We start from the raw sequence: 10120 nt of genomic DNA on the forward strand, positions 1-10120 counted from the left end.
TTCCACTTCACTAGACTTTAAGCCAAGAAGCTGTGATTAATTGGAAATCAGGTAAGAGCTAAGAGGAGGACATAGAAATAGGACATAGAAGTATTGTCTTTTGTAACAGACACTGTCATCCAAGGTATGGGTGATTTAACTCTATTCTTCTCCACACATTTTGTTTGTTTGTTTTTTGGGTTTTTTTGGGGGGGGGTCTGGTCGTGGGGCCTGAACTCTGGGCCTGGGCGCTGGCCCTCAGCTCTTCAGCTCAAGGCTAGCACGCTACCACTTGAGCCACAGCGCCACTTCCGGCTTTTTTTCTTATGTGGTGCTGAGGAATTGAACCCAGGGCCTCGAGCATGCAAGGCAAGTATTCCACCACTGAGCCAACTTCCCAGCCCCTCCATACATCTTGTTAAGCAAATGCAAGACCAACAGAAAAATAATCTATTGAAGTAATTTTGCAAAGAATAACTTCACTGTTCCTGATATGGTATCTAACAAGAGTCTTAAGTGAGAAGATAAAAGTGGAGTATTCTTCGGTTTCCTCTAAGCATCTTGTTAGCAAACTATATCTTTAAGGTTAGAAGTAATTGAACCAAAAAGTGGTGGAGTACTTATTTTTGTGGGCACTTTAGACACAAGAAGACTTTCAAGGTAAAAGAACAAAAAAGTATAGCTAAATATTTGTGATCACAGCTTCTTGGACTGTTTTTGTGGAGACAACGTTTTACATGAGAGTTGTCCTCATTATCATAGATGTTGGGTTTTCGTGGCAACCAAATACAAGAGGGAAGTTTAATGGACTCGCTTGGACAAGTAAACAGCATAATAGAAAAAATGGCAAATACTATTTAGTGAATTACATTGACCGATTACTTTGCCAGAACAAAGAAGGAAAGATATAATTCAAAATCACTTGACTGAAAAGTATGAAAAAGAGTAGTAAAGAGCGATGAGAGAAAACATAGAGGACTGTTTTCTCTCCAATGGAGTAATGGGTTTTGTTCTTGTTTCTTCCATTCTATATTCACCAGCTATCAAGTGTATCTCAGGACTGGAATATCCAGTTCAGACAAAGAGATCTCCCATTAGAAAATATTTGCTGCAGATGTAGGTGATTTATAACGTTAGACAATCTATTTAAGTCTGTTCAAAATTTTACCCTACCCCAAACTGCCCTCTTTGAACAGTTGGTTTGCTTTTCCCATACTGCTTTTGATTAACTATTTAAAATTTTGAGAGGTCATATTCATACTCTCTAGAGATTGCCGTTTGGTTGTGATTTTTGTGTGTTTGGTATTTGTTGTGTTTTTAACTGAATTTCAAAAGGTTGTGGTAGTGTGTTACAATTAAATATGTCCTTGTAATTGTCCAGTGCTCCTGGATCAGAGTCACTCCTTCTATCATTCTCAACCAAACTCTTCTCCAAGATTTATTTCAGATTTACCACTTCCTTTATCACATGTGTACATTGAGTATTCTAGTTGTACTTGCCATTTTTTCATTTTTCATTCATTCTATGTTTTTACTAATATTCTTCTCTGGTTTCAACTTCTTGATAGTCATTCTTTTAAACTGTCTGTTCATACTTTGACAGGTTTATGTACATTCCATGGATTTCAATCCTGCATATACTTGAACTGATATCAGCTTATATTTCCATAATTAATTCATCTGCAATAACAATTTGCAAGACTGGAGACGTGAAGCACCTAGACATGATTTTATTCTTATCCATTTGGAAGATTAATCTCTAGCCAACAAGAAAGTTTAAAAATGGCTTAGAATGTTTTCCTAAATAGCAGTTTTTATAAATGGCTTCGTACAATGGTTTGTGATTATTTTATTTTACATGGGATAATATTTTCTACTACCTATAACTTTTGGGAAAAGAAGAAAACTAAAATTTATTACTGTGGAGGAATATGATAGAAATAGAAGACAGATTTTATGTTTGTCACATTTCTAATGAGTACCCATATTCAAAACTTGAAGTCATCTTTCTTAAGGAAAACATCAATCAACATGATAAGGCAAATATCCGTGATCTTTTAAAATGTACCTTATTATTTGATGAAACTTACTTTATTAGCTAATGTTTAGGCTTGAAATATGGGAGGCTGATCTATGTAACACATTTCTGGAAGGCATCTACTGAACAACACAAATGGAGGGGGCTACTATTTCTATAATTTAAGGAATGGTTGAACCTGTTTGGTATTAGTGCTGGATGATAAATCAACTCTATTGTAACTTGTTCCTTCCACTTGAAAAACTTGTAATGTCACTAAGTATCATCTACTTGTCAAATGTTATTTTGGAGAATGTGTCTTTAAAAAGTTTATTTGAGGGGCTGGGAAGGTGGCTCAGTGGTAAAGCACTTGCTTGCATGCATGAGGTCCTGTGTTCAATTCCCCAGCATCACATGACCAAAAAAAAAAATCTGGAAATTGTGCTGTGACTCAAGTGGTAGAGTCCTAGCCTTAAGCTGAAGAGCTGAGGGACAGCGCCCAAGCCCAGAGATCAGGCCCCACACCCGGACCCCCTAAAAAATTATTTGAAAAGGAATATATTTTCAGGAGATTAAATATAGGTTACCATTGATTTGAGAATGGCAACCTTTTTATACTACATAACCAAGTTTTACTGAAGTACCAGTGTTTTGAAGCACTAAGGATCTTCTCAATTAATGTTTTTCTGAATGATATTTGACTTCTAATTCAAGTTTTCCGAGCCTTGGTAGACAAATTATGGATCTATCCTTCCAGGAACTATTTTTTGCCCTACTTATACTAGACTGAAATCTTTCATTAATCATTAGGAGAGGGGTATTAAAAATATTCTTGTGACATTTGTGATCATGTTCACTCATATGGGCTAGTCATCTGTAAATTGAAAGTGTGAATTACAGTAGTTTCTCTCAGATTTTGTGATCTCATCTTTCATTTTTAAGTTGCCTTGCATTTCACAATTGCTTACTGCTAAACCCTGTGTAATTGGGGCACTAAATTATTATAGGAAATGAGAAGTTAAGATGAGTCTTCAATTACTTTCTGTTGGCATGTTGCATGGGCCTAGGTGGGAAGACTTGCCCTTGTTATCTGATGATGCAGATAACTGGGACCTGGGATCCTAGGATGCGTGGGTCCTGTAGAATAATAATACCTTTTGGACATCATATCAGCAAAATTTGGGTATGATCAGAAATATTTAGAAAACCATTCTGGGCCAACGAGTTAAAACAATATACAGAGCAGCAGAGTAAAATCCCTTGCAGATTAGAGGAAAACAACATTGTTTTTTACCATGTGAATTCAGTAGACTAAGAACACATAGAAGGTATCACAAGTTTATACCGAAGACATTGCATTGATACTTCTTATATTCTAATATATATTCTAAAGCTAATTATTTATATTCCAATCTATTTATTGTAATAAATATCAATTTATTTGTCAAATTATCGATTAATTCTAGTAAGTTTCATTGTGTGAAACATAAAATTAGCACATATAAATATAAAATATATAACTATATGTAATATAAGGAAATGTTTTTCATTGTTCTGTTGTGGTTAGGGTATCAAAGGCAACTCTGTTTTACAGTATTATTCCATTATCTCTACCCCAAAGTTTGGTAGCGTTAGACCTAAAGCTTTACCATTTGTAGATTTACAGCCTAGAAGCAAGAGGAAACACTGTGATTAAAACATTACCAATTTAAGGCCTAATATCAAGGAGAAAAATATGGACTTCTCCTGGAGCTATGGAAATATTTGGTGATAGAAATTCAGTAGTGTAAGTTCCTGCCTGGTTGGATGGTCAGGACATTAGGTAATCATGCATAAGAACAATTTTTTTTCACCTTCTTGGCTTAACTACTTTTGAAATGGTAGGTATAATAAACAATTATATTATGATAAAATACTTTCTAGTCAGAACTGTTTATTTCTCTATGATCCCTTGTAACTAAGATTAGTTTTTTTCCAGTAAGATAATCTTTGCTGTCAGGGTAAGATATTCTGTTTGGTTGTTACTACATGGAAGAAGGGTAAAGGGTCAGTAGACATTTGTGCCAGTAAGACCTCATTTGGGAAATTTTAAGCTGCAAAAGTTTAGAAGTAGCACTTCAGCAAGGCTTACTTGGAATCCATCAGCTCCACAAAGCTAACTCAGTTGATAAATAAGTACTTGAAAAGCCATCTCTTTGAACCTAGCCATAAAGGCTTCAAAGTATGATCAAATTTAAAATGAAAAAGACTTAAAATAGTCATTGGCAAAAAAATGCAAGTTTGAGCAATCTACCAAACAATATGTTTTTCCACTATACACAGAATTTCAGAGAAATAAGATCAATAACATTGTTAGTAACAATAAGGTTTCCTTGCTACAAATAGGCAACCAAGGATATATGCCTGTATAAAGATTGCATCATTAACAACTTAAATTTACAGGATACTACATGCTTCAGCAGCACGTATACATAAATTACAACAATATAGAGATTAACATGCCACTTGGACAAGGATGATATGAAAATATGCGAATTATTCCATATTTTTCATTCTTCAGTTGCTAGAAATGAAAAACAGTTATTAAAAAGTTGATTACAAAAATACAAGTGTAACAACATATGTGATTCATATAATTAAAAGTTAGTTTGACATCAGTGTATTAAATCTTCAATTTAGAAAGGTCTTTACATAGCATAACCTTTACAAAACTTTTGAAATTAGATAACATTTTAATTTTATCCCAAAGAAATAAAATACTATAAGGACCTAGGAGAAAAAAGAATCTTAAACTGTTTTTATATGGAATGCAATCTGTAAGGACACATTTATTAATGAATTTATATAATATATAATAATGTAGTATTCAAAGCATTATATCTAGGAGAGAATGAAATAGATTACGGACATTTTACAAACAGAATACAGAATATGTTAAAATATACTTTCTTCAGACAAGCACCGGAAATGTCTTTAGGTTCTGTACTACTCATTTCAACAGATACATTAAAATTATTTCTGATTTTAAAAATCACAAGCTCTACAGAAATCATTATGGATGTATACAAACAACTCTTGAATATATTTTGACATCAAAGTCAGGTAATTCATTTGGAAGAATACCATGGAATCCATGAATTTTTAAAGTAAGGTATTGCTGTTGCTTTGTATTGTGAAAATATTTTGTACAGAGACAAAGGATGGACTGGCATTTTTGAAATTTAAGTAACTTAACCAAATCATTAAGACGTAGGAGAACAATTTGTACAGCCTTTCACAACTTCAAAGAGGTAGTCATACATACTTATCTTTTGGCAGTATCAAATGCAGTTTCTTCCAAGTTGTTCTTCAGACCTGGTTTAATATAATGGTTCAAAAGAAGGAGATCAAACGTATCTTTGCTGTTTCTATTCCCAGCAGCAAGATGCAAGGGGGTCAAGAGGCCTTTCGTTTAGACATTGGTATCTGCATCATGATGAAGTAAGAAAGAAGCCACACTGGTATTATTCCACGTATAAGCACTGTGCAGGTGTGTCCAGCCATTCACAGTTATTGCATGAATATCTGCCTCGAGCCACCAACTCATGGACAATGTGTCAGTGTCAACTGTAGGTTTCCTGATGAAGAGTGGTATACTCATCGTCATCCCTAGTGGCCTTTTTGGAAAGGTTTCACCACACTCTAGAAAGCCGATTAATTTCGGCAGCCCAAAGAAGAAATTTGCTTGGATCCTTCTCCATTTTTTTCTTGCAAATGATACCATTCCTCACTGTTTCATCTTCTTCCTTGTCTTCATCAGAATTGCCTAACCAGAGACTGAGTACCGGTCGGAATGAGGTGTCTATGTATTTCCCTAGTAGTTGACGTTGGTTGAACTGTTCAGAAAAATCCAGTGAATTTTCTGCATCTTTTTTTTTCACCATGACTTATTTTCTCTTTTTCCATTTTTACTATTCTAAATCATTCTAACTGGAGAGTAGAGAATTGATAGAAAGCAGAGGAAAGATTTTCCTCCGTATTAAAAGGTACAGAATGAAAATGAGGACCAGTGGTGTCTCCATGTGCAGCTTATTCTAGGAATGAAAACATAGGAAATAATACTTTCTATGTAAATGATTTGGGAAATGGCAGAGCAGAAAGTGAAATGATGCAACCAAAAATATAACAACAAAATAAATTAGGATAATTATGGAACAATCATATGAGAACCATGAATGAGAGAGAGGAAGAGAGAGACAGATGTTCAATGAACTAACTAGCCACAAAATCCATGCCTCTGATCAATTTATAGAGCAAACAATTTTATTTTTAAAAGAGATGGAAATAGAATTTATAGTGTGTCTCTTTATGATGTGCAATGTGATGGATTGATATACATTGTGCTGATCACTTTTCTGTTAATGTGAGGAACATACCTGCAAAGAACATTTCTGAGGAGGAAACTATTATATTGACTCATGGTTTAAGAGAACACAGTTTAAGATAAAATGTCTCCATTGTTTTTAATTATATTTTTATTTTCTTAAATAATTGTACAAGAGAATTTCCATTCAACAAATCAGTTTTTAAGTACAATGGATCTTTACATAACTTCTCCACACCCTTCCAAATCTCACCCCACTTTAATTTTTTCTACTTTCATACTATCTGTATTGAATATTATGCCTTCACGCTCTTCCTCCATAACTCTTTTTATTCCTTCCCTTTGAATTCCCCTCACATCTTAAGTGATAGTTTCCTGGTATTCATTTTGTTGGATTAAAAATTCAATTTTATAAGAAAATACACCTTTGAAATTCTCCTCTGCAAATAGCATGCTTTGGTTAATATTGTTGTGAAAACTTGCATAAAGTTCTATCTTCCAAATATGAGACAGAACATGGGTCCTTTGTGTGTGTGTGTCTCTGACTTAGTTTACTTAACATATTTTTAGATCTATCCATTTCTTTGCAAATAATGTAACAGTCTTCATAATGGATTGGTGCAATCCAATTGTGTACATGTGCCACACTTTCTCTAACCATCCCTCTGCCAAAGGGAATCTGGGCTATTTCCATCAGTTTTCTACGGTGGATAGTGCAGCAGTGAACATGGTTGTGAAAGTGATTTTACTGTAACCTTTTGGAAGAATTCATCACTATCTTTCTGGGAACAACCCTCTAGCCAGTTTTCCAGAATAATCACATCCCTCTCTTCATCTCCATTAGAACGTATTGCAAATCCTCAAAAACACACTACCCCCTACAGGTCACAATAAGCTAAAACCACACTGTGTCCCTATTTTTTCAATACTTTTTTTCATAATTGTACATATAATTTAGTGAGAACCTTCTATGTACTTTTCTAATGTGGGAATGAGGGACATGACAATAGAGTAAAAATAAGAAATATGCAATTTAATAAGCTATTATCATACTTAAAATCATTTTCTGCTTTAACTCATAGCCTCACATACTATTATTTTAATCTTTATTTGATTACTTCATCTATCCTCTAACTTATAACAGGTGAGTTAAATACAATGGCAGAAACTGTGGTTTGATTTTGACACTCATGTGTGAGGATGCACAATATGGGCAAATAGATGGATTGGATTTAATAGCTATTATCCATTTTGTTAAAGTAGAGATGATTTTGCCAAACTGATTCTCACAATTCTTATTACATTCAACAACAAGAAACCTGTGACAATTCTCTTTGTTTTGCTCCTTATTAACTTTTGTTTCCATTTTATTTTATTTTTATTTATTTATTTTTCGTCTGTCGTGGGGCTTGAACTTGGGACCTGGGCGCTCTCCCTCAGCTCTTCAGCTCATGGCTAGCACTCTACCAATTGGGCCACAGTGCCCCTTCCGGTTTTTGAGTGGTTTATTGGAGATAAGAATCTCTCCAACTTTTCTTTCCTGTCTGCTTTGACTTGCGATTCTCAGATCTCTGCCTCCTGAGTAGCTAGGATTGCATGAGCCACCGGCGCCCGGCTACCATTTTCTTTTATAATGAAGGATGATTTCACAACTCTATTGTAGATACAAAAATATGCTAAAATATTTCTATCCATATGCATTGATATATACACACACATATATTACACAGGTTATAAGGATAATTTATAACTTCTGTAACTGCACAATTTACTAAATTATTAAAATCATTGATGACTCATGGCTGGAATTCTGGTTACTCGGAAGGTGAGATCTGACGATTGTGGTTTGAAGCCATCCTGGGCAGGAAAGTCCATGAGCCTCTTATCTCCAAACAACCAACAGAAAATCAGAATTGGAACTGTGGCTGAAAGTGGTAGAGTGGTAGCCTTGAGAGAAAAAGCTCAGGGACATCATCTAGGGTCTTAGTTCAAGAAGTACAATCTACCCCCAAAAATCTATTTAATTTACCCCTGTGTAAGTAGAGTATTTCCATCACCCAAGTGCAAATCCATACTCATTAGCAAGGTAACTGTTTTGTCTGAAGTACCACAAAACATTATCACTTAAGTAGAAAGTATTGCAATGTGGGTTCATTCTATCTCTCTCATGGATTTTTCTCCACTCAAATACTCAAATCTTACCATTATTCCAATTATTTAAAATCATAGTTTTTTTCTTTAATACCCATAATATTAGAGTTTGAATTGAGTGTCTTGTGCCCCCGAAATGGTTGTTCTTACCATTTTGTCATGTCCTCAGACTTAAATTATCCTGATTATTTTTCAGATAGAATCTGGCTTCCTACTTGTATCTGATTTGGGGCTCAGTACACTTTATGTTATTCTTCCTGGAATTTAAAATAACAGGTGCGTGGCATTGTGTACAGATCTTTCTGTCCAGTCTGGGCTTTAAGCACTATCCTTACAACAGTTCACTCCCATGGATTAAGGATATTCATAAGCTTGTCATAGTTGATTTTTTTTATATTTGCATTTCCTGCAGGTTCTTGAGTACTGAATTAATTTGTGTTTTCTTGGGTTGTTTTGTTTCATTTGAATATATGGATTATTGTTCTTCACTTTTCCTTTTGTTTCTTTCACTCATGTTCTTACCTGAAGCTCTGAGAAACTAATTTTTCTTTCTCAAGATAGTCAAGATGAATATTATTTATTTCAAAAAAAATTCAGTAATATTTAAACACCTCATACCTATGAATAGTATACAAATGCTAAGTTCTGAGAAGGGTCTTTTTATTTGCTCAGCAGTCTTTGGCATACACAGACAGATCATGAATTTTATGAAGTTAGTAAAACTACAGATGTTCGCCAGGCAGAGAAAAACCTATTATTAATTGTTTGACAGGGTTATGTTGCTTCATGCAGGATTACACAAAATCATGTTCCTAGGAGGAACCTAAAAATCATCTAATACAACAGACTTGAGAGAGAAGAATTGACTTCCTGAATAATTTACTTTTGGGTCAAATAAAAGCAGGCTTCCAAAAAGAGAGTAGACTTTAAAGAAACATGAGTTGTATGTAAATAGGTGGTTAGCTGATTTTGTTAATTTGTGAACTAATACAGGGAAATAAAGTACAGCAAGGTTAAAATGGAAGAACTTCACATTGAAATACTCATTTGTGTGTGTTTGTGTGCATGTGTGTGGACGCTCGTGCGAGTCCCCGCACACACATATGCATGTGCTCATGCATACATTCATTATTCTTGAGGCTTCATACTGCGCAAGCATTATTCCTCAGCTTCTCTGTCTAAAGGTAATGGTCTACCACTTGTGCCACTGTTCCACTTCTGGTTTTTTGGAGATAATCGCATGTATTTTCATGATTTGACTGGCTTTGAACAGTGGCCTTCAGATCTCAGCCTCTCGAGTAGCTACCTAAGCTGATTCAGCCTCTGAGTAGCTAGTTAAAATTCTGTCTGTCCTCTATGCTTCACTGCTTTTTTATTTTTTTCCTGAGGTAATCACAAGTCATATATATGTCTAGTTACTTTAGAAAATACTCTTACTGCTTGGCACCATGGGCTCCCACCTCTACTCGTAACTACTGAGGAGCTCTAATATCAGCTTTATCTGATTATCATATGATGTGACAGAATAGGTTCTTTATTAAATTTAAGATATATTTTAAGTTTTGAGTATTAAGCTTAAGATATATTTAAGACCTAGAAAATTCTTTCTC

The 10120-nt window shown here is 34.6% G+C and overlaps 1 pseudogene; it reads left to right on the forward strand.

Annotated features, from left to right (window-relative positions):
- The first annotated feature begins 4446 nt into the window (after positions 1–4446).
- On the forward strand, positions 4447–4546 carry LOC122114958 (annotated as a pseudogene).
- The last annotated feature ends 5574 nt before the right edge of the window (positions 4547–10120 follow it).

This window comes from Dipodomys spectabilis, unplaced genomic scaffold (genome assembly GCF_019054845.1).
Source record: "Dipodomys spectabilis isolate Male_0828 unplaced genomic scaffold, ASM1905484v1 ptg000114l, whole genome shotgun sequence".
Lineage (NCBI taxonomy): Eukaryota > Metazoa > Chordata > Mammalia > Rodentia > Heteromyidae > Dipodomys > Dipodomys spectabilis.